This window comes from Pinus tabuliformis, chromosome 4_2, assembly GCF_031772625.1.
Source record: "Pinus tabuliformis cultivar Carrire ecotype Pingquan chromosome 4_2, CPIR1, whole genome shotgun sequence".
NCBI classification, from domain to species: Eukaryota; Viridiplantae; Streptophyta; class Pinopsida; order Pinales; family Pinaceae; genus Pinus; species Pinus tabuliformis.
This window is the reverse complement of record NC_142304.1, coordinates 118,983,444-119,007,876: the sequence shown is the minus strand read 5'-3', so window position 1 is coordinate 119,007,876 and position 24,433 is coordinate 118,983,444. Positions and strand designations below refer to the sequence as shown.

The 24,433-nt window shown below is 37.5% G+C and overlaps 2 pseudogenes; one reads left to right on the top strand and one right to left on the bottom strand.

Annotated features, from left to right (window-relative positions):
- The first annotated feature begins 234 nt into the window (after nucleotides 1-234).
- On the top strand, nucleotides 235-2,900 carry LOC149168542 (uncharacterized; annotated as a pseudogene).
- Nucleotides 2,901-18,030: 15,130 nt separating this feature from the next.
- LOC149168541 (uncharacterized) lies at nucleotides 18,031-23,788 on the bottom strand (annotated as a pseudogene).
- Between the last annotated feature and the right edge of the window lie 645 nt (nucleotides 23,789-24,433).

Genomic DNA, 24,433 nt, shown 5'->3' with positions numbered 1-24,433 from the left:
GTCATGTATATGACCCAATCCATTTTGAAGATGCAGTCAAAGAAGAAAAATGGGTTGTGACAATGGAGGAAGAAATAGGAGCAATAGAAAAGAATGACACATGGGAGTTAGTGAACTTTCCGCAAGGAAAAAAAGTCATTGGAGTGAAGTGGGTCTATAAGACCAAGAGCAACATTGAGGGAAAGATTGAAAGGCACAAAACAAGGCTAGTTGTCAAAGGATACAAGAAACAACATGGAAGAGATTATTCGGAGTGTTTGCGCCAGTCATGAGGATGGAGACAGTGCATATAGTTGTGGTGATTTCCATGCAACATAAATGGAAAGTGTATCAAATGGACATAAAATCATCATTCTTAAATGGAGTGCTGAAAGAGGAAGTGTATGTTGTGCAACCTCATAGTTATGAGGTTGAAGGCAAAGAAGACAAAGTGTATTGGTTGAGGAAATCTCTTTATGGGCTGAAGCAAGCACCGCGTGCATGGTATAACAGGATAGATGCTTACTTGTTGGACAAAGATTTCGACAAATGTGACAGTGAGCCCACTCTCTATATCAAAGAGAGCGATGGTAATTCTTATTGTTGTCTTATATGTAGATGATTTTATTTTTACAGGTAGTGATGATTTCCTCATCGCTGATTACAAATAAGTCATAAAGAGTGAATTTGAAATGACTGACTTGGGGTTGTTAAGGTATTTTTTGGGCATAGAAGTAAAGAAAAAAAAAATGGCATTTTTATCTCTCAAGAAAAGTATGTAGCAGACATTTTGGAGATGTTTAATATGCAGAACAACAAGCCTACACCAAATCCAACTGTCATGGGGTTGAAGTTGACCAAAGAAGATTGCAGCAGCTATGTCAATCCAACATTATATAAAAGTATGATAGGCACCTTGATGTATTTGACTGAAACTAGGTTAGATATAATGTATGCAATGAGTTCGGTGTCGAGGTTCATGGAGACACCCAAGGAAACACATTGGCAAGAAACGAAAAAGATTCTAAGGTATGTCAATGGGACAAAATAGTATGGCGTTTTGTACACCGCAACAGATGATTTCGGGCTAGTTGGTTACATTGATAGTGATTGGGCAGGAAGTGTCGATGACAGAAAAAGCACGTCAGGATATGTTTTTCATTTGGGTTCCGGAGCCATTTCATGGGCCTCCAAGAAGCATCCAATAGTGTCACTGTCAACAATAGAAGATGAATATGTCGCCACAATAGCAGCAACATGTTAGGCAGTTTGGATGAGAAGGATTTTGAGGGATCTTTGCCACGACTAAGAGGGAATGACAACAAATATTTGCGACAACACTTCCGCAATCGCATTGTCAAATAATTTTGTCTTTCACAAGAGGACCAAGCATATTGATGCTAAATATCATTTTATTAGAGAGTTGATTAACAATGATGAAATTATGTTGCAACACTGCAAGTCACAGGAACAATTTGCTAATATTTTCACAAAGCCATTGGCACGTGAAAGTTTTGTTTACCTTAGAAACTGTTTGGGAATTGTCAATGGCGGCATTTGTGATTAAGGGGGAGTGTTGGAAAATTAATCCCAACAACCCTGTTAAACACTTTGACGGCAACCATACTTGTCAGAAGTATTTTAAAGGTTGCGGTTTCGTTTGTAGGTGAAAGGACTAAAGTTTGAGCACAAGTATAACGCAGACCATTCCGCAACACATCATAAAGTTAAAGCACTTAATGAGGGTTGGTAAATACATATGGGTGAAACATTTACTGCGTAATGCAGTCCACAATCTCTGTGAGATCAGGGAATCCCTCATTTTGTATAATCGCCCATCCTGTGTCTTAAATATTTTCTCTGTCATGTATTAATGTCAAAAAATGTATGTTTTGGATAAATATGAATGTAAAATTCATTTGCAAAGTTGAGCGAGAGAGAGGTGAAAGTCAGTGAAGTAGTGAGGAGAAAATCGTGGAGAAATTTGTGGTGGGCACGTGAAAACTAGTTTTATAGGCAGTTACTCTGCAACCCCAGTGAAGCATAAATCGCATTAAGTTTTTGTGTTTTCACTTGGAGTTGCACCCTCCATTGTGATATGGTTTTAAACCTTCATGAGTAGATTTACACCTTTTTGGTTTCTCTGTTTTTCCGTGAGTTATTTTCCGTGTTTGAGTTATTTTCTATGTTTTAATTAAGTCTCTGTGTAGTTGCAATATCCTTGCTGCAACTGAAGTTGACTTTACCGAATTCTGAGCCAGACTCCTCTCCTTTGCCCTGTGAATTTTTCTCCTCTCCTCTGCCCTATGAATTTTTCTAACATCAATTTCAGGGTGCACTTTCGTTTCTCAGCTGATCGAGTTTAAAATCTACGAGGGATTTCATCATACACCACAATTTTCTCTCTGGTATTTTTGCGAAGCTAATTAATTTGTGTTTTCCTGTTTTGATCGAACTATCGAGTGCAGATGGCGGATTAGTTGAGCGAGGATCAAATTGCATAGTTCAAGGAGGCTTTCAGTCTATTTGACAAAGATGGCAATGGCTGCATTACCACCAAAGAATTGGGCACTATTATCTGCTCTCTAGGACATAATCTAACTGAAGCTGAACTATAGTACATGATCAATGAAGTTGATGCTGATGGAAATGGAAATGGGATAATTGATTTTCCAGAGTTCCTGATTCTCATGGCTCGAAAGATGAAGGATACTAACTCAGATGTAGAGTTGTAAGAGGCCTTCAAGGTTTTTGACAATGATCAAAATGGTTTCATATCTGCAGCCGAGCTGCCGCATGTGATGACCAGCTTGGGAGAAAAACTAACTGATGAAGAAGTTGATGAGATGATTCATGAGGCTGTTGATGGAGATGGTCAAGTCAACTATGAGGATTTTGTCACGATGATGTTGGGAAAATGAGATGAATGTAAGGTGACAAATAAAACTACAACACTTGGAATTTAGGGTTTGGTAAATCTTGTTTTCTTTAAGGAATGCCCAGAGAAGAGCCATTACTTTGCAAGTATAGCAGTGATTACAATTTATCTTGTTTTAAAAGTGACAGGTTTAAATAGTGCCCATAATATTATTTACCAGCCTAGATCCATCTTAACACCGGATCTATCAAGCGTCGAGAGGGATCAAATCTCTCTAGGTGCAAACCTATTTTTGAGTGCAAAACTTCAGGAAAGGTTTGCACCTCAAGAGATTTGATCCCTCTTGGCGCTTGATAGATCCGATGTTAAGATGGATCTAGGCTAGTTTCAGTCGTGTGCAGTCATACAAAATTTCTTAAACATATAATTATTTTATCATTTTAAATATGCTATATATGTCTAAGATTAACTTGGTCATTTTAATTTAAAATTTTCTTATTTACCTCAGTTTGTTGAGATGAGAGAGACTGTTAGTAACTTGAATGATGAAAAATGATGAAATACAAATTTTGAGTGCAAAGTGTCAATGTAACAATTTTGATAGATAGAAAATGTGAATACTAAGAATATAGTCTATTACAAACAATCTTCATTGCAATCAATCTGAAACTATTTTCTTCTATTGTTTCTATTATCACACCTATTAGTTTTTCCATTTTCTCTTATCGATCATATGAAAAGAGTAGTTGGAAGCATAGACCATTCAAATATTTAACTCGATCTATTGTAGTAAACAACATACCTTGTCTTTGTTGCTCTCCAATATTAATATTAGTTTTCTCCAAAGTAAATCATTCGGACTTATGAAATGTTAAACCCCAAATAATTTTCAATGGTAGTTATTTTCTATTACTGCATTGGAATGCAAATTTATTGTCATAAAGCTGCTTGACATGGATGGTAATGATTATTGTTTGAGGGAGTTATATTTCCTTTGTCATCATGCTTGCTACTACTGTGTTTTTGTCAAAAGATGCTGCTAGTATTGATTGAGTTAGAGAATGATGATGATGATGATGGCATGTTGTTTTTGGCCTGAGATTGATCTTGGCATAGATGGAGTTGATGCATGAGTTTGTTGTTGGCATGTTACTATTGTTTGATGTTATGATGTTTAGGGGGAGCATGTCTTGCATGTGCTTGCTGACTAGGTGGATATTGTGTTGTTGCTTGAGGATTATCATGTTTTTAGTTATTATGCATTGGCCAGAGCGATGTTTTTGCTGCTATGATTATGATGTGTTGCTAATGGTTATGCCGCAGGCTGACTGAACCACTTTTCTACTTAGAGTGGGATATCACCTCATCAGAAGAAAAAATAGAAAAACTAGGAAAAGGCTAACCAAATTGAATCTCATTATCTCATCTTGCTGTGGAAGCATTATTACGTATAGATATCATTCATGTATCTGTGTGAGTGAATGAAATGTGAGGCCTGCATCTCGGGAAAGAAAGTGAGTCATAATCAGATTTAGTTATTCAGAATAATTTCCCCCTCCTAGCAAAACGTGCTCACTCAAATGATATGCATGCGAGCATGGGGCACAACAAGCAAAGTGGCGAATGGGTGCGTAACGTAAAGGAGGATGTTTTTGTTGATAGTTTTGACATGTGTTGATGATGCTTATGGAGAGAGTGTTGTTGTTGGTGCTTTTGAAGCAGCGAAAATCGGGTCGACAACAAGGGGGATACCCACTCGGTCCGGACCTTGGTTGGCAGCTCCTTATCCGTTTGGTATAGCGGGTCCGACTGGGGATAATGGGACCAGTTTCCGAATCTAAGGGTGTGTGTGTGTGCAGAGTTGGATGTTGCTGATCTAAGAATACTTAAAGCTAATCTAATTCAAACTTTTAAACTAACTCTATGCTATTGTAATCTAATGAAAAACAGCACATCTAATCTATGCTAACCCGGGGTGTATTTCTTCTTTTATGCGATCTAAAAATATTTCAAACAATCACTGGTAATAAAGATCATTCAGCTATCATAAGAATGGAAATCAATTAAGATAAACCACTTTGCATAAAAAGTTAGGCAAAACAGTTGTGAACAGCATATCGCATAATAAGTTATTCATATATCAGACATAAATAAATGGCTCCACCGTACAAAAGTGCCAAATGGTAACTCACACATTCATGCAATAACATATAAACAACTACAAACTGTATATCACCTTAAGAATATAAGCAGAAATGGTCAAGAGATAAAAGTACCATTTATGACTGGTTCTACTCATAAGCTTCAAGCAACAATGATTTATCTCTCCTTGCTCTAACATCTACTAAGAGTACAGAAGTGCAACATCAGTAGCAGATATCAAATGCAAACATTAATAAACCTTGATCCATCCATTCATCAAAACCCCCTCTGAGGGTGCAAAAGTGCATGTTCTGAGGACAAGTTTTTTGACAAATTTCTGGACCCTTCTCCAAATGCATGAGAAGGGTTTAAATAATGCTAACTAATTAACTTAATTACATAAATTTAGGATGCGGTTTAAATGACCTCCCTTCTTCTAAAGCAAAACTATTTCTAAAAATTGAATCTAATTCCTAACTATTTCTGTATTTGCTCCTTAGTGTTGTGAGCATTCAACATTCGCCTGGGAAGAGTCGGCTGGTTGCCTTATGCTTTTGTTTGAGTTACGCAAACAGAAATGGCAAGCGCTGGCACCACTTTTTAGTACACTAGAATATATTTTTGAGAATCATCTTCTGGTTGGGTGAATTTACTGCGTATATACTTGGCAACAACCCAAATTTCCCTCAAACTGCTTCTGCTTTTGCTATTTCGATTTCCGGACTTGCGAATGACTAAGCAAGTTAGGGACTTTGCTTTCTGAACAATTTTCTTAGCGATGTGCGATTAGGTGCTAATCACGCATCGAAAACTGCCTCTGTTCTTTGATCCGGGCTTTTCTGGTGCGTTTTCCGCCTTTAGCGCTTTTTCCTTCACCGAGTAGAAGTTTCAGGATTTTTCGTAAACATGCTGCTTTTGTGAGCTTTCTGACCCTGAATGTTGAATCACCTATTGACCTCAGCATCTGTTGAGTGATACTCTGGAATCTGTGGTTCTGTTGCATACATCATCTGTTTATGAAGGCATCTCTTCTCTATTCTCCGAGCATTGACGGTTTCCCCTTTTCCTTAGATGTTTCCTGCTCATTGCTTCATATTGTTTCCTGTTTTTCATTCCTGCAGTTCACGCAAAGGAAAAGAGTAATGATAATAAATACTGATACGAAAGCTCTAACCTCTATGAATGTATAAAATCATGACACCCATCGTGAACTGACTCTTCGAAAAACACAAAACTGTCCTTCATTAACACTTTGGCGTACGATCATTAATTTCCTTTAAGGCGTGCGCCCAATTTTGGTTTATAGACAGCTTTTCTTGAATGTTGAGCCGAGGAAATTCGCGATGGGCGATAGCAGCATCGCGTCATCGCATTACCTAGATGTGTCATCGCAAATTTTTTCAGATCAGATTATCGCAGATCGCAGATCATGTTTATCGCAAATCGCGTTTATCGCAGATCGCAGATCGCGACGAGTCGTTAAATCATTGTGTGCTGCTTATGCGATATTGCGATATGCGACGTCGCATATCGGCCGTCGGAGATTTCTTAAGATTTTCATTTAAGAGCGCTTCTTAATGATGCGATGCAATGAATTTCGCGTCGCTTCTTCACAGTTTATTATGCTCATAAGGAAATGCTTTATTCTTCTCCGCGCGATGCGACATAATTTCAAGGAGTAGAATACAAAAAGTTTTATAAAATGTTTTTAATTTTTTTTTTTTTATTAAGGGTCCCCCTTTGCTTAGTTTTATTGCTAATACTAAACAAAGAGGGGGGTTGTTGATGGCCACAACAATGGCGATTCACTTGGAAGAACCAGTTATCTCTGTTTTTCTATTGAATTTTAACTTCCAAAACAGAAAAATTTTCATAAGTCTAAATTTCGTTATGGACAGATAGAGTACATTATGCCTTATCCTATTAATGATATTTTGTTTCAACCTTTTTCTATTCTAATTGTTTGCTTCCTCAGGCTTTGTCCTTGTATTTACATCAACCATTACTTGGTGTTTTAAAGATAAAGTAAAGTCTTCTCTGTGTGCCGGCTTTAAAATATACCCGTTTGTCGTAGGTAGAGCCTCTGCTGCCAACATGCGTCCATAGCCTCGACAGGGTTACCTGTTACCCAACAATGATCCTTTATCCTGCTTAAGGCCCTTCGAAGAAAAATCCACATTGACACTTTTTCCTTTTTTATTCTCAAAGAACAATGTCTTGGTTTGGTGGCCAAATTATGACACAGTCATTCACTTGATTTACACTTTCGCTGAACAAGCTGGCTCGTGATGAGACCCCTTGTCTTTTGATTTCAACAATCTTGAGTCATTGCCCTATTTTAATGGACAGTATTTGGCAAAGTCAGCAAAGTTATAATATTTGTGATCATGATAAGCCGGCTCGTGATGAGACCTCTTATTCTTTGAGATACAGTGTTTCTTGGATCGTTCCTCTGAATGCTGCGATTTTCTTTAACAAGGAGGAAATCATTGTTTTCCTTAAGAAAGCTCTGGACGACAATAATAGAGTTTGAAAACAACAATTTTACAGAGAATATTTATTTTGTTATTGATACCTTTCATTGTGATGATATAAAACAATTTTCTTCGCTAAAGGTTGCTTTCATCAAACTTTTAAATTTGAAACTAGTATCATATCTAGGCTAAAAATTTTAACTCTATCTGTCAATAATAAAGATCATATTTTCAAAAAAATTTGCTACTTGTACAAGCGAAAAGCTCAAAATCTGAAAGAGAATTGGTGTCTTTTCCGTGAATACCTGTAGTAACCATTTACAACTGGTTTTATTATGAAAAAGGAAAAGAAAAACTATTTTACAAAAAAAAATAGAAGAATAATCTTCTATGGAAAGTATATTTTGAGAATTTGTCCATTAATAGGCAAAGAATCCCTTCTACCTGCTAAATCCTGTAACACGAATGTTGATGGGCCTATGACTTCAACAATCTGAAAAGGACCAAGCCACATCTTTTTGAATTTTGTATGTTTGCCCTTTTCTTCATGAGCCTTATCCCATTTCAAAACTAAATCTCCCATCTGAAAATTTTTTTTTGGTCATTATGCTTGAATCAAAAGAGGATTTTATTAGCGCTTGGTGATGAGCATGGGTTTTCTTAGCTTGTTCTCGTTGTTCTTCTAATTTAATTATTTCCATTTGTCTTAGTTGTATGGAGGAAGTAGATACTTCATCGATGTATTGTACTAAAGACAAAGAGGGGATGACTAAGTGAGTTGGAAGAACCACTTCCTTCCCATAAACTAAATTAAAGGGAGAAGTGCCGATCGAAGCTTTCTTCGTTATTCTATCTGCCCATAAAGCATTTACCAAAGCTTTGTGCCAATTCTTTTGGTTCTGGTCAACTGTTCTTTTAATAATCCTGATTAGGTTTTTATTTGTTGACTCAGCTAACCCATTACCTTGCCGATAGTAGTTGGCTGAATATTTCAGTTTGAACCCTCTTTTAAGTGCAAACTCAGTCATTGCATTTCCAGAAAAGTATGATGCATTATCAAACATTAAAGCCGTTGGCAATCCAAACCTAGTGATTATAAATTGATCTATGAATTCGATAATATTTTCAGAATTAGCTGTCTTGAGAGGAACTGCTTCTACCCATTTAGTAAAATAATCTGTTGCCGCGAGGATGTATCTATGCTGCTTAGAAGAGTGAGGAACGATCTCACCTATTATGTCCAAGCCCCACTGACTGAATGGTTGCTCGATGTTTATTGGATGTAGTGGCAGGGACGGCTTCTTTTGTCTTCCAGCAGTTGTTTGGCAGACTTGACATTTCCTCACGTAACTGTGTGAGTCTTTGAACAGCGTAGGCCAGTAATATCCTGCACGTAGGATTTTATGTGCGGTAGCATCTCCAGCGTAGTGTCCGCCCGCTGGTCCATCGTGGAGTTCCTGCAAAACTTTTTCAGCTTCAGTTTTTTCAAGACATATAAGAAGAACAGAATCATAATTCTTTCTAAAAAGAACATCATTTATGAGCTGATATTGTTTAGCTTTCAATCTCAGAGCTCTTTTCTTAGTGTGATCTAGGTGTGATGGAGCATATCCGTTCTTAAGATAATAAATGATGTCAGCATATAATGATTCTGCATCGTTTAGGCTTACCTCATATAGTTGTACCTATTCAGATGAATTTTCAGAAATCTGCGATGCTCCGGCCAACATTTTTCAGAAGCCTTGACCTCTTACAATGTTTGCTGGCTTGATCTCAAGGTCGTATTCCTGTAAAGCAGTGATCCAATTTGCTCTTTTCTCACCCACATCCTTTTGTACTAGAAGATTTCTTACCGCTGGAAACGGTACTATGATCTTAGTATGGGTTTTAAGTAAGAAAGGTCTGAAATATTTGACCGCTTTGAAAATAGCATAGGCCTGTTTCTCTACGTCTGAATAATTGAGTTCAACACCTTGTAAATTTGAGCTAAAAAACACAATTGGAGCTTCCGCTTTTTCTTGATTTGTTTGAGTTAGAATCGCAGCATATGATTTCTCTGAGGCAAATGTGTATAAGATAAAAGATTCTGAGAAATTCGGGTTGCTAAGGATGGAGCATTAATAATAGCTTGTTTGATCAGGTTGAATGCTTCATGTTCATCTTGACCCCATTTAAAATTTGAATTCTTTTTAATCATGGTTTGCAAAGGAGACACAATTCGTGAAAAATCTGGGACAAATCTCTTTACAAAATTGATTTGACCAAGGAAAGATTGCATGGCTTTTTTATTATGAGGTAGGGATATTTCAGAAATTTCTTTGATTCTGTCAGGCTCAATGTGAATACCAGATTTTGACACTATGAATCCTAGAAGTTTTCCTTCACTTAATGCGAAAAAAGATTTCTTTGGGTTAAGTGAAATCCCATACCTTAAACATCGTTGAAAGATCTGTTTTAAGTCTCTGAGATGGTCGCTTCGCTTCTTGGAGTAAACTGTTATATCATCCAAATAAATTACTACGGATTTATTGACTAAACCCTTGAATGCGATGTCCATGGCTCTCTGAAATGTAGCGCCAGCATTAATCAAACCAAATGGCATCTTCCGATATGCATATGTGCCCCATTTAGTTCTGAATGTGGTTTTCAACTGATCATCGGGATGTACCAGCACTTGATTATATCCTGAGAATCCATCTAAGAAAGACATCAGTTCTGAGCCTGCTACTGCCTGTAATATCTGTTCCATAGGTGGAAGAGGAAAATTGTCTTTTTGACAGGCTTTGTTAAGATTCCGAAAATCGATACAGATTCTAATATCTCCGTTTTTCTTTCTAACGGGTACCATATTGGAGACCCATTTGGAATGTCTGACGGGGAAGATTATTCTGGATTTTAATAACTTATTTAGCTCGGTTTTTATTTGATTTTTTAAATTGGGGTGGATCTTTCTCAGTTTCTGTTGGACAGGTTTTTCGTTGTCAATCATAGGAATAGTGTGCTGAATGATAGAAGTGTCGTATGTCTTCAGCTCATCATAATTCCAGGCAAAGACATTTTTATATTGTCTCAAAAGACGAATATATGCTAGATTTTCTTCAGGGGCTAAGCCGATGCCTAGATTAACGTTTTGTGGTATATCATCGGTTCCTAGGTTTACTAATTCGTAGTTCAGAGTTGAACTGTAGAGCTTTGAATTGGCAGAACTTTTAAACCGATTTTTCAAATCGTATAAGCCTTCTAACTTAACCATTGATTTAGGTATAGCATTATCAGTGCCATTTTGTTGTATTTGTCGATCGTGATGGTCTTCGTCAATTATCTGATTGGAGTAGGATCCTTCGGAAGTGAGGAAATTTACAATATCAGGGTCATCGTTGAATACTCTCCGATTTGTAATGTTGTCAGGGATGGATGGTCGAAAGATTAATTCTATTGAGAATCTATCTGGACAAAACTCTTCGAAGGGAATAAGCCTAGAGGCTACGTTAGCCAAAAGGTCTGCACTTGCGTTTTGGAGTCTCGGGATTGACGAAATATTGAATGTTATGAAATGCTCAGTCAGATCTTGTACTAAAGATTGATAGTGTTTTAAATGACTTGATAGGCAATGTATAGTATTACGTACCTGTTTGACGACAATCTCAGAGTCTCCGAAGACTTGAAGATACTTGACGTTCAACCCGATTGCTTTGTATAGGCCTTGCACCAAGGCCTCATATTCTGCTGTATTGTTTACGCAATCGAATTCGAGTCTACACGTAAGCACGGTCTTATTTCCTTCTGGACTAATCAGAATGCATCCTGCTCCTGCTCCTTCGTTAGATTTAGAGCCATCAAAATATAATTTCCAAAACAAAGATGTATTTACAGGTTTATCTACAAAATTAACACACTTTGAATTATCAGTTTGGGAAAAATTTTCGACTTGGGATAAAACTGAATTTTCTAAGTAAGGTGATGTATGAGCATTGAAATTGCCGAGAAAAGAATCTACCGAATAATTGCCTATGATGCTGCTGTTATACGCTACTGCCTCATTTTCTCCCTCTAATTCCGTTACTATGAACTTCTGGTGTAACTCTCGTTCAACCTTTATTTGATTTGGTTTGCCGTTGTGTGGTAACCACATGTGCGACCAGTCGGTTGAGAAGTATCCATGGAGTTTCTCAGAACAATCCCTACTAAGAATTAAGCCATAGAATTATGGGATATCAGCCACTAGAATGTCAATAACCTGACATACCTTTGGGTTGGATGACAATCTTATGGTTACTTGATTAAGTTCACCAATCACTTCGACTTGAGATCGATCAAGCTGAACTATGCGCACTGCGGATTTTTGTGGTTGAACATTTAACTTGATACATATTGATCTGGGTAAAATATTCATTGAAGTACCAGAATCTACCAAACAATTGTGCACATTTTTATTGAAAATTTCATAAGTAAGAAGAAAAGGGGGAGTGTGAGATCTTGATCTTCCTCCAATCAAGGCAATGTCATTTGGATCAATCTTATTGAGCACGTTGGTTGGAGGCCTTCCCATGTTGTGGGAAGCTACAGCTGTAGGCAAAGATGTAATTTCCACGGCATGTAATTCTTTCATCATTATCTTCTGTTGATGTTTCAATTTGCTCAATTCGTAAAGGGTAATATTAGCCCTAGTCTTTTTCATGTCGTCAATAATACTGTATTCCATTTCATCCGACACTATTAGTGTTCTTGATGGAGTTGTTTGATCTGATTGGACCGGGCTAGGTTGAGTCGCTTTAGTGGTCGTTTTTTTTGTTGCGACTTTATCTTTTATTGCAGAGCTTGCGCTCTTCTGCTTAGGGGTAGTTTGGGGAGGATCAAGTTGATTTTTGCTTCGTGTGCTAACCAGAAATGCTTCTTGATCTTCTTCTTGTGGGAGGATGAAATCCCACATTCCTTGTAATTCCACAACTTCTTCGTCATCAGTCTACCCTTCAGTGGTACTTTCTTCTTCTTCCTCTTCTTCGGATTCGACATTTGAAATAGCATTGGGTGGTTTCACATCCATTGAAGGACCTCTTTTAAAAGCTCTGTAGGGCTTTTTTGAAGAAGTTTATGCTACTTGTTTTTTTATGTCAAGCATCTCATTGGACATGGTTTTTAATACTTTCTGCAATCCTTCCAAATCGAAAGGGTCTTTCGTTTGTTTCTTCTTGGAGTCTTCCTTGAAGGTGACTTTTTTAGACTTGCGTTCCTCTATCGCAGATCTCTTTTCCAGGGCTATTATGCGTTTCTCTACTGCTATCGCCTCTGTCAAGTTTTCAACTAAGGTTGTTTTATTTGCCCTATCCACGAAGATTGCTAAGTTTGATGGTAAGGCCGTAATAAACCATTCACATCGTACTTCTTCACTGGGTTGGGAAGCAGTGGAAATTTTGTTGAGGATCTTATTGAACCGTAAATTGAAATCTTTGATGGGTTCTCTAGCCTCGGCTTTAAGATTGGATAGGTCATTGATTAACGTTGTCGTTGATCTGTCATCACCAAACTTGGTAAGGAATTGACTTTGGAAAATGTCCCAACTTGTGATAGACCCAGAGGGTAATGAAAAGTACCATGACCCGGCTGTTCCTTGCATTGTATAGGGAAAAAGCCGAACAACAGCATCTTCGTTAGTAACTCCGTTGAGATTGACAGAAAGCATGAAATTGTTTATGTGTTCTTCTGCTAGCATGCCTGCTTCTGGATTGAATTTGGGTAGCCATTTCTCAGGATGGGCCGGTATTTGACTCAAGGGTGGGGGCATTAAAACTGCCCCAGGATTGTTCCATGGAGACTGGGCCATCGTTGAGTTGCTAGTGAATGAAAGTGCAGAAGATGATCCCTGTGGCTAGGAAGATGAGGATACTATGATCGTAGATGATTGAAGAGGGGTTGTGGGAGTTCCAGTAAGCGGATGGATGATGGTTTGGAATGAAGATGTGGGTGGCTGACTTCGCGGTGAGGGAGTTGAAATGGACGATGTAGATGAAAGAGTCTCACTGTCAGACTCTTGTGGTGTTTTCCTTGCTCTTTTCCTAGTGGGGAGAGGGAATTCAGTTGGCTGGATGCCAAATTTTTCACTCTTTAATCTGGTCAGGGGATGAGCAGGATTGTACTACGAAGTCACGCTGCTTTGAGATTTATCAGACCTTTGAGTAGAAATGGAAAATCCCTGGAGTTTGTGAATCAGAGTTTGAACTTCAGGGGGTTCAATGGTAGATTGGTCATAAATATTAGGGTGTGTAGCAGCGGTTAATACTCGAGCGACTTCTGACTCTGGATTTAAACGTACTGGGGAAGTCAGGGGAGTTGATGAGGGCGATTTACTCTCAGAATGGTATTTAGATTTTGATTTGGGTGCCATTCATAGTTCAGCCCCTCCTTCTAGCGCCAAATATGTTGAAGCCCCGAAAATCGGGTCGACAACAAGGGGGATACCCACTCGGTCCGGACCTTGGTTGGCAGCTCCTTATCCGTTTGGTATAGCGGGTCCGACTGGGGATAATGGGACCAGTTTCCCAATCTAAGGGTGTGTGTGTGTGTGCAGAGTTGGATGTTGCTGATCTAAGAATACTTAAAGCTAATCTAATTCAAACTTTTAAACTAACTCTATGCTATTGTAATCTAATGAAAAAAAACACATCTAGTCTATGCTAACCCGGGGTGTATTTCTTCTTTTATGTGATCTAAAAAGATTTCAAACAATAACTGGTAATAAAGATCATTCAGCTATCATAAGAATGGAAATCAATTAAGATAAACCACTTTGCATAAAAAGTTAGGCAAAACAGTTGTGAACAACATATCGCATAATAAGTTATTCATATATCAGAGATAAATAAATGGCTCCACCGTACAAAAGTGCCAAATGGTAACTCACACATTCATGCAATAACATATAAACAACTACAAACTATATATCACCTTAAGAATATAAGCAGAAATGGTCAAGAGATAAAAGTACCATTTATGACTGGTTCTACTCATAAGCTTCAAGCAACAATGATTTATCTCTCCTTGCTCTAACATCTACTAAGAGTACAGAAGTGCAACATCAGTAGCAGATATCAAATGAAAACATTAATAAACCTTGATCCATCCATTCATCAAAACCCCCTCTGAGGGTGCAAAAGTGCATGTTCTGAGGACAAGTTTTTTGACAAATTTCTGGACCCTTCTCCAAATGCATGAGAAGGGTTTAAATACTGCTAACTAATTAACTTAATTACATAAATTTAGGATGCGGTTTAAATGACCGCCCTTCTTCTAAAGAAAAACTATTTCTACAAATTGAATCTAATTCCTAACTATTTCTGTATTTTCTCCTTAGTGTTGCGAACATTCAACATTCGCCTGGGAAGAGTCGGATGGTTGCCTTCTGCTTTTGTTTGAGTTACGCAAACAGAAATGGCAAGCACTGGCACCACTTTTTAGTACACTAGAAGATATTTTTGAGAATCATCTTCTGGTTGGGCGAATTTACTGCGTATATACTTGGCAACAACCCAAATTTCCCTCAAACTGCTTCTGCTTTTGCTATTTCGGTTTTCGGACTTGCGAATGACTAAGCAAGTTAGGGACTTTGCTTTCTGAACAATTTTCTTAGTGCCTAATCGCGCATCGAAAACTGCCTCTGTTCTTTGATCCGGGCTTTTCTGGTGCGTTTTCCGCCTTTAGCGCTTTTTCCTTCATCGGGTAGAAGTTTCAGGATTTTTCGTAAACATGCTGCTTTTGTGAGCTTTCTGACCCTGAATGTTGAATCACCTATTGACCTCAGCATCTGTTGAGTGATACTCTGGAATCTGTGGTTCTGTTGCATGCGGCATCTGTTTATGAAGGCATCTCTTCTCTATTCTCCGAGCATTGACGCTTTCCCCTTTTCCTTAGATGTTTCCTGCTCATTGCTTCATATTGTTTCCTGTTTTTCATTCCTGCAGTTCACGCAAAGGAAAAGAGTAATGATAATAAATACTGATATGAAAGCTCTAACCTCTATGAATGTATAAAATCATGACACCCATCGTGAACTGACTCTTCGAAAAACACAAAACTGTCCTTCATTAACACTTTGGTGTACGATCATTAATTTCCTTTAAGGCGTGCGCCCAATTTTGGTTTATAGACAATTTTTCTTGAATGTTGAGCCGAGGAAATTCACGATGGGTGATAGCAGCATCGCGTCATCACATTACCTAGATGTGTCATCGCAAATTTTTTCAGATCAAATTATCGCAGATCGTAGATCGTGTTTATCGCAGATCGCGTTTATCGCAGATCACAGATCGCGACAAGTCGTTAAATCATTGTGTGCTGCTTATGCGATATTGCGATATGCGACGTCGCATATCGGCCGTCAGAGATTTCTTAAGATTTTCATTTAAGAGCGCTTCTTAATGATGCGATGCGATGAATTTCGCGTCGCTTCTTCGCAGTTTATTATGCTCATAAGGAAATGCTTTATTCTTCTTCGCGTGATGCGACATAATTTCAAGGAGTAGAATACAAAAAGTTTTATAAAATGTTTTTTTTAATTTTTTTTTATTAAGGGTCCCCCTTTGCTTAGTGTTATTGCTAATACTAAACAAAGAGGGGGGTTGTTGATGGCCACAACAGGTGCTTATGATGTACTGTTGTTGTTGAGGTAGTTGGAGCGGTTGATTGGGTTTGTTGTTACTAGACTACATTCTTTGTTACTACTACTTCATATGAGGGTTGAGTTTTCTATTGCTGCTTCATGACAGAGTGATTTATGGTCATTTCTTCTTGACCCAAGTAATGTTCAGGGAGATTTTTTGTCAGTTTCATCATTGTTGAGGTGAAGCCTTTTCCTCTGATGGTTCAACATGGGTTGTCATCACTGCCAAAGGGGGAGATTGTTGGCATTCATGATGCCGTTGTTGATGTTGTTGTTAGTTTCAGCGATTGATGGTTGGCATTGATGTCAACCTGGGCATGTGTTGGCAGATGATTGTGTTGCAGTTTGACTTGAATATGATGTGGGTGTGCTTGGATTATGTGAAGATGGTACGGTTGTGTAGGCACTAGATGGTGTTTGGTGTATCACAGATGGTTGGAATTACCTTAGTATTGGTTTGTGTGTGGTCCATGTCGAAACTTGGTTTTGGAATTGCAGGTATTGGTATTACCATGGTATCTGCCTATGGTATTGACTTGGATATTACCATGGTACAAGTGTCCGTGGTGTTCGCATAACCATGGTATTTACCTATGGTATTGAGCTAGAGATTACCATGGTACAAGGGTCTGTTGTATTGGCATAACCATGGTATTTACCCAAGTTATTAAGCTAAAGATTACCATGGTACAGGGGCCCATGGTATGGGTATAACTGAGGATATTTTCGTTTATAGTTGTGTGAGAAGGATGTATTTTTTTTATTGATGGTGTGTGTATGTATGAGGCTGTGAGTGGGTGCTATAGTGTTGTGTATAATATATTGCATATCTGTAGCTGTGTTGAGTATATGGTGGAGATCAACATATCATTTTTAGATTCATACTGGTGAGGATGCTAGGTTTCTCATGTTGAGCAGATTTGAGAGCCCATTTTGAAAATGCATAAAACGTGATTCACATGGAGGTGTTGAAGGAATTAAGGCTTCATAACAGGCAATGTGTATATAAGGTGGGGGCCTTCTAGTAGACAAATCAGTACGAGAAGCAGTTTCTCTAGAGTCCAGTAGAGTTGGGTGAGACTCGTTGGTTGTGGTGGCTTCTAGCTAATGGTTGTTCATAGATTCATGAGAGAAGAGTCTTTCCAATTGATGTTGCTAGTAGACTATCTTAGTAGTTGAGTCTTCCAACTAATGGGTGGTAGCTCCTCTATGTAAAAAAAATGTTCATCATAATAGAATATTTGAGTAGCAATAGAAACAAGTGTTTTTTTTCCTTGGAGGGGGTTTTCCACTAGAAAAAATTGTGTTCCCTTGTGTGCATGATTGATGTTGTTCATGGTGTTAATATGTTTTATTATATTTTGATTTAACATGCTAACAACTGGGTGTTTTGGGTAAAAATAATTAAAGATTTAATCAACCCTATCACTACTGATCACCCTCCCTCTTAGTAGTGAGGCTATTTCCTACATAGGATTCTAGATAAATCTCAAGTTTTTTGTCGCATTCCAAATTCTAATGCCACTGAGGACTAATATTGTGACTTGCGACCTCATGGGATTAACAAAGGGGCTAGATGAAATTGAAATTAACAGTAGGGTCACAAGTGATCTCCAAATTGTTATGCCAGATTACATTTAGGAATTGCGACTTGTGGAGATCGCATTTAGGAAGTGCGACCTATGGAGATCCCATTTGAGAATTGCGATCTGTGGAGAGATCACATTCAGGATTTGCGACCTGTGGAGAGATCACAACTTGGAAGTGCATAACAATTTTACCACATGCAACAGATATGTTGTAGGTCACATATACATTGTATAGTGAAACCAATTGTGAGTTAAAGGTGTGATTTTCAACCCAAAAAGGTCGCAAGTCACAATTTTAGATTTTAGTGAGGATAACTATGCTTCCCGGTATCTTCCAGGAAAAAAAACATTGCGAACATAATGAATCTCAAATTCTTCTCATTTGCGAACGATATGCACTATTCTTTTTCCAACATCATAGGAACACCATTCATTGTTAGAATGGGCCTTATGATTATAACATCTCCACTTCTCATGACTCTGACCCAAAATAAATCAACAAATTATATATGTAAGAAAAATAAGGTTTTCATTCTCCATTTAATAGTGAGAAACACGCCTTGTTCTTTGTTCATACTAAAGATAAAGCTCCAACATTATCTCATAGTCATCCTTGTCATTTACAAGACGTGAAGAAAAAAAACATATTGTAACTACAATGCATGTCATCTCTATGTATGTAGGTATTTTAAATTCTAACCCATGCCCATATTTTTCCTTTTCCATTCGGTAAAAGGCTTTAGTAGTTGGCTTAATCCTTCATTTGGATCTGGGAAAATTGAATTTGCACTTATTTTGAGTTCTCTTGGAGAGGGAATCTCTGTAACCATTTACATTGACTTCGAAGGGATTCATGGGTGAAAAAAATATCTATCACCTTTAATTGCTTCAAAAAATTATGGCTTTCTTCAAAGAACATATTTAAACACCCACTTATGTGAAAAGTTTCTAGGAAGTGTAAGTTTCCCAAATTCATCACCTCAAATAACTCTTGGCAATTTCTTAGACGCAATTTAGTTAGCCTCATGTCAGTTGAAAACCATGAAATTGTCCTCAACTAGAGGCAATGTTTGGGTTTGACTTATGTCAAGGTGGTGGCACAAATTTCAGCCCAGACCAGGTTTTTACAAGTGTAAATTTTGAGGGTTTTAATACTTGAATAAGTATGCTCTAGAACCTATAGGTAGTTCTCCACTTCTATTTTACAGAGTCTTAAAATTTCAAGTGCCTCTACCTTTGGGAAAAATGAAAAAATGAAACCCTTAGCTAGTGATTTACATCCATATAAGGATAACACCTCTATAATTTTCAATCCAAAATTCCAAGAGTAATCTGAATATTATGAACATCATATATATCCAAGGTTACTAGTTTCGTAAGGTTTTAAAAACTAGGAGGCAAGTCTTGAAGTGTTTTACAACCCACCAGAAAGAGACTTTGGAGATTATTGAGCTGTCCCATGACATTAGGAAAATGAGAGAGTCTATGAAATTTGATTCTATTGACACTACGATCAAAACCCTCCAAAATTTTTCCTACACTTGAATTTTGGAGCCTACTGAGGATCTTACAATTTTTCATTCCATAATCCCTTCGTGGTTGATTAATGTTTTGCGATTTAAAAGTCACTTGCTCACACATGCACAATCCTGGTTGAACTCATGAGTGAACTTTGTTTATGCAAGCTTAAACACACATAACATCATCCTTCAAGACAGTGCCTGTGTGATGTTCATTTCATGTTGACAGTCAGTGCAGACTTTTTTTGACAGTCTCCCTCACTTTGGATGCGTTTGTAGTTATATTACGGTGAGTTTTCCTAGTTGTCACTTTTGCACACTGTAGCTTTCACAAGTGTCATTTTATGTTTGTGGCTATTTCTTTTTCTCACTTTCACTTTAATAAGTGTCATTTTCATGTTATCTTCACTCTAGAATGTGTCTCTTTCAAGGTCGTTCACATTTTTCAATTGTTGTCTTCATGTTTTACTCCTGTCCCAAGTGTCGCTTTTGTCGTTTTCACTCCTCCATGTGTCACAAATTTGCACATTAGAAAATTTAATTTTGCAATACTTGCACGATATGGTCTTACATATCATCATAATATGTGCTAGACAAATTCCTATAGCTTAGCGTACCTTTTGTTCACAGTCGTCACTTCTGTTGTAAGTTGTGTTCTAAGTGTCATATTGTGTCATTTCAACTATCACACTTAGAAATAAGTGTCGATTCATTGTCGTTTTGAGGTGTGATTGTTATCTTTGAGTCCTGTGTATAATTATGGCTTGTATTTATGGTTTTGTGTATGTGATCCATGTTTGAGTTAGTTTTGAATGCATTTCTCTCTTTTACTCTGTTGGTCTCACACTTAGCCATTTTGGAGCTCTTCTTGGCCCTTCAACCTAGTGCAAGTTGTGAAGGCATTAGTCCTCTTACCAAGTGAGGAACTTAACATATTCATGGGCCTTAGTGATCTAATCCTACTCACCAAGAATGGTGCACTAAGTCCTCCTCAAGATCACTTCAAAACTGTTGCACATTATGAACCTCCCAAGGGAAGTCACCTAATCCTTCTTGCTTATACTAGCTCACTACACTAAGTTTTGGTCTCCTCTTCCATGAATGAAACATAGAGAAATCATATGTATAAACATGGACCTCTTCCACCCTTTTGTGGAGGAAAAACATGCAATGCAAAGGCCCTCCTATCCTCCCAGTGTAGTGAAAACCCCCAAGTTAGGCAAAGTGGCTTCCTCCTATGGCCCCCCTCAATGAAAAGTGAATTCCAAATGGTAAAGCACCAACTATTGGGTCAAAATGTGCTAGCCTAGGATGAAAATCACATTTAAAAGTAACAATAACCCATTTTTGAATAAATTTGCATTGTTTTTCAAGCCTCCTCTCCATTTGAAAGTTAAATGCTTCACCCTTCTCGATTCCCCAATGCGCTCTATGCCCAATCATATATTAGCCTCTTCCTCTAGAGTACATGGCATAGTAGGGAAGGCTGAAGGTGGCATCCTCTCTATATTTGACCAGTCAAACTACACTTTCCTTAAGGCCTCCTCCTCTTCCTCCTAGTGCATAGTGCAATCTTGAAGCCTAAAGATTTCACCTTACCTTTTACCCAATGTGCACTGCTCTCAAGCTTTTTTATGAATTTCTCCTCTACTGATGGTGTAATAGGGAAGGCTGAAGGAGGTCTCCTCTCAGCCTTGACTAGTCAAACTATGCTTTTAACTCTTCCTCTCTTCCCCTTAGAGCGCATGGCATAATCTTGAAGCCTAAAGCCTTCATCCTTCCTCATTTAAGATTCCCCACTGTGTTTGACCAAAGAGAGCTTCTCTTCATAGTGCATGACATAAGAAAAATTAATAGTAGAGCCTTTCTAAGCCACTGATGAGTTTTACTGTTCCCTCTTAATCAAGCCTCTTTCTTTCAACCCTCTCGCAGGCCTATCATGAGCTGATCATTCCATGAGCTAGGTAGTGATAAAATAGATGTTTTTAAGAATGATTTTTCTTTGTCATGAATTATTTTCATTGGAAAAAGTAGCTTCCTAGCATGAAAAGGTAATGCTCAAAGTAGATAGCAAGGAGAAAGCATAAAGAAACACTTATGGAGAATAAGAACAAAAGGGAGCGATCATGGAGATATGAAGCAGATCGTGGACCAAAATAGAAAAAAGACATTGCATGATGACTTACAGGTTTCTAATGTTGACCTAAGATCCTTAGGAGGGTGAAGATAAGAAACCAAGTGGATATTTCATGAATATGAAGCATAGATCAGATCTACCATCAAGAATGTAAGATGAAGCAACAAGGAAGATAGCTTGGCATTGCCACCTCATCATGAAGTTCATGTCATCACTGTCAAGTTGTAACTTGTACAAGTGTCATCGTAATGTTCAATATATTTTCATGTGTCATGCCACATCATCATTTGGAATGTAATGATGTATTTTCAAGGAAAAGGAAATAATGTAATGTGTGGAAGTCCAAGAGTCATATGTGGAATATGAAGAGTCACATAGTCATATATGGAAGAAAGTCACATAAAGAAGTCCAAATGTCACATAGAGAAGTCCAAATGTCATTTAAAAGTTCAAATTTTTTTTAGAAGTCCAAAGGAAAAATTAGAAGTCTAAGAGTCATGAGGTAAAACCAAGAGTCAATGGGGGATGAAAGGGCATTCCTCTTGTTATAAAAGAAACCTCATAACTCAAGCAAAAGGATTTTGGAGGCTTAAAGCTTTGGAGAGCTAGTCTTGGCTTCTATACTTGGCATAGGAGAGAAAACTATGCTTTGGAGAAATAGGAAGTGACTTAATGTTCCACTACTGGAACTAGTGCCTCATAATTGTAACTATGTACTTGGATATTTCACCTAATTGGAATTCAATGAGCCAACACATTTTAATGCATGTATCACAAATGTCTTAGGACTATTCTTGGGATGTTTACAATATATTTTGTGTTCATATGTACTGGATAAATTGAACTACTTTGGTGGCTTTGTTATTCATCTTGTTGAATGTGTTTTTTATTCACTTTAATAATCATTATGTGAAATATTTTGCTAATTAATCTTTTCATGCTCTCGTGTGTCTCTCTTAGGTTAGTACTATTACTTCCTTCCAGAGACTCACTCTTGTCTCCCACTCGTGAAGGTCTCCTTTCACACATTGCAATTAGTGTTTCACAATGTCAACTTACTTGCTTATTCAAGTTTTATGCATACAATCTCTTATGTTATTCATTGAAACTAAGTCGAGCCTTTGTTTTATGCTGGTTGGGCCGATACTCTGGATGGGGCTCCTACTCCAAATGGTGTGAGATCTAATTTGGACTTCACATCAAGGAGACCCCCTGTAAGTTTGCATTATCCAAGACCATCAACAAATTCCCAATTGTTTCAAGAGTTTAATCCGTCTAGAACTTTTAGAGATGTGGCAAAACTTACTTGATATAAAATTGACATGTTTCAAATGAATTAAGTTATCAAGGGAATCTAGAATTTGGGTTATCTGGGGGGAATTCCAAAATAAGATATCTCAAACCAGTAAGTTCTCTTAAGTCTTTTGGTAGCTATTTAAATCACTTGTAAAATATTTTGAGCCATTTAAGGTGCTTCTAGGAGGTGATGTTGCAAGGGAACACTTGTTACTTTTCACAACCTCTGGAATCCAACTATTCTAAGCTGGTTGACTTCCAAGAATATTGGGTCTAGTTCAAGATTTTACAATTTTGAAACATTAGGTACTTTATCAGTAACAATTGACTAAATGAATCTAGTAACATATTCAAATTAGATAAAAATATTAAATCTAAATGTCTCAAATGTTTAAGTCCTCCAAATTTATTAGGCAATGATAGAAGACTTCTTCGGTTGGCCAGATCTATATGTTCTAGGAAATGTAGATAAGAAAAAGCTTTTGGAAGGGTATTTAGAAGTCTACATATTTTAAAAAATACCTTTTTTAGAACCCTTATTTGGTCTATTTCTTTTGGAGCACTTTGAAGCTGGTTTCATTATGTTAAGTTGAGCTCATGTAACTTCAAAGGAAGCTGACAACAATCATCCTCATCCCACAATGTTACGACTCTTCCTCTTCCAGGGTCCAGAACCTACAAATTTCATAATGAAAGTTTTGAAGGTATAGATTGAGAAGGGAAGTCCCACCAATGGAGAAAGACAAGATTCTTTAAAAATTGACTAAAATCACTGCCAAAAGAAGTGCCTTGGAGTAAAATCAGTTTCAAATCTTTCATCTAAGATAGATACTCTACTTGCCTAGTGGTTGGGACCCCTACTTCATTGTTACTAGATAATTTGGAAGAATGTGGAAACAAACTTAGCCCTCTCACAACTTCTATTCCCTAAAAAAGAAGTGACTTTGGTGAAATGTTATAAACATTATCACCGATACTCTCTGCTACCAATCCATCAGCGTGTCTAACATTTCCATTTTCATTCTACACAACCAAAAATTCACTCCATTGCTTCTTCATTTTTCGTACCATGATGAATCTATACCTCGTTGGAGTAATTTCCAATGTCAAATGCCAACATAGTTTGAGGCACAAGGAGAGTGCAAAACATTTCATCTTCAATGAATATAAGTCTTACATATTTGTTTTGGGTAACTCTTCCTTTCCCAAAGAACACTCTTAGTAGATCTTCTTATGATTGTTATTCTTACCTTCGTAATTATCAAAATGATGGTGTGATCTATTCACTTTATTAGTAACAAGCAACTTGGCCATGATAAGACTCATTCACTACTATTAAACAAGCTAATTATGTTGCTGAGAAATCATAAGGAAGGTGTAAGGGGGATCCCTGGGATTCGAAATAGATTAGTGCATGATTATTTGGATCAAAGGTGTTTAACTTTCCTAAATCCATGGAAATTTCCTCAAGTTACATGATATAATTTGTCTTAGCATAAAAGGACTTTGTTCTCATGAAATTTTTAGCAGAGAAAGAAACTTCATCTTGTGCTAAGTATACTTGGTCCCTTTGAAACACATTCTCATAGTGTTTTAGAGTAGCTACATATTCCTTCAACTCCAAATGAACTTGCCACATGTCTTGCCCTTCATCATGTACAGATGTCTCAAATTTGGAGTTTTAATCATACGAATAGAACACACCAACCATCAAATCACTATAGTTCTTCTTTCATCTTTTGATTCACATTGTTTGCAACCTAAG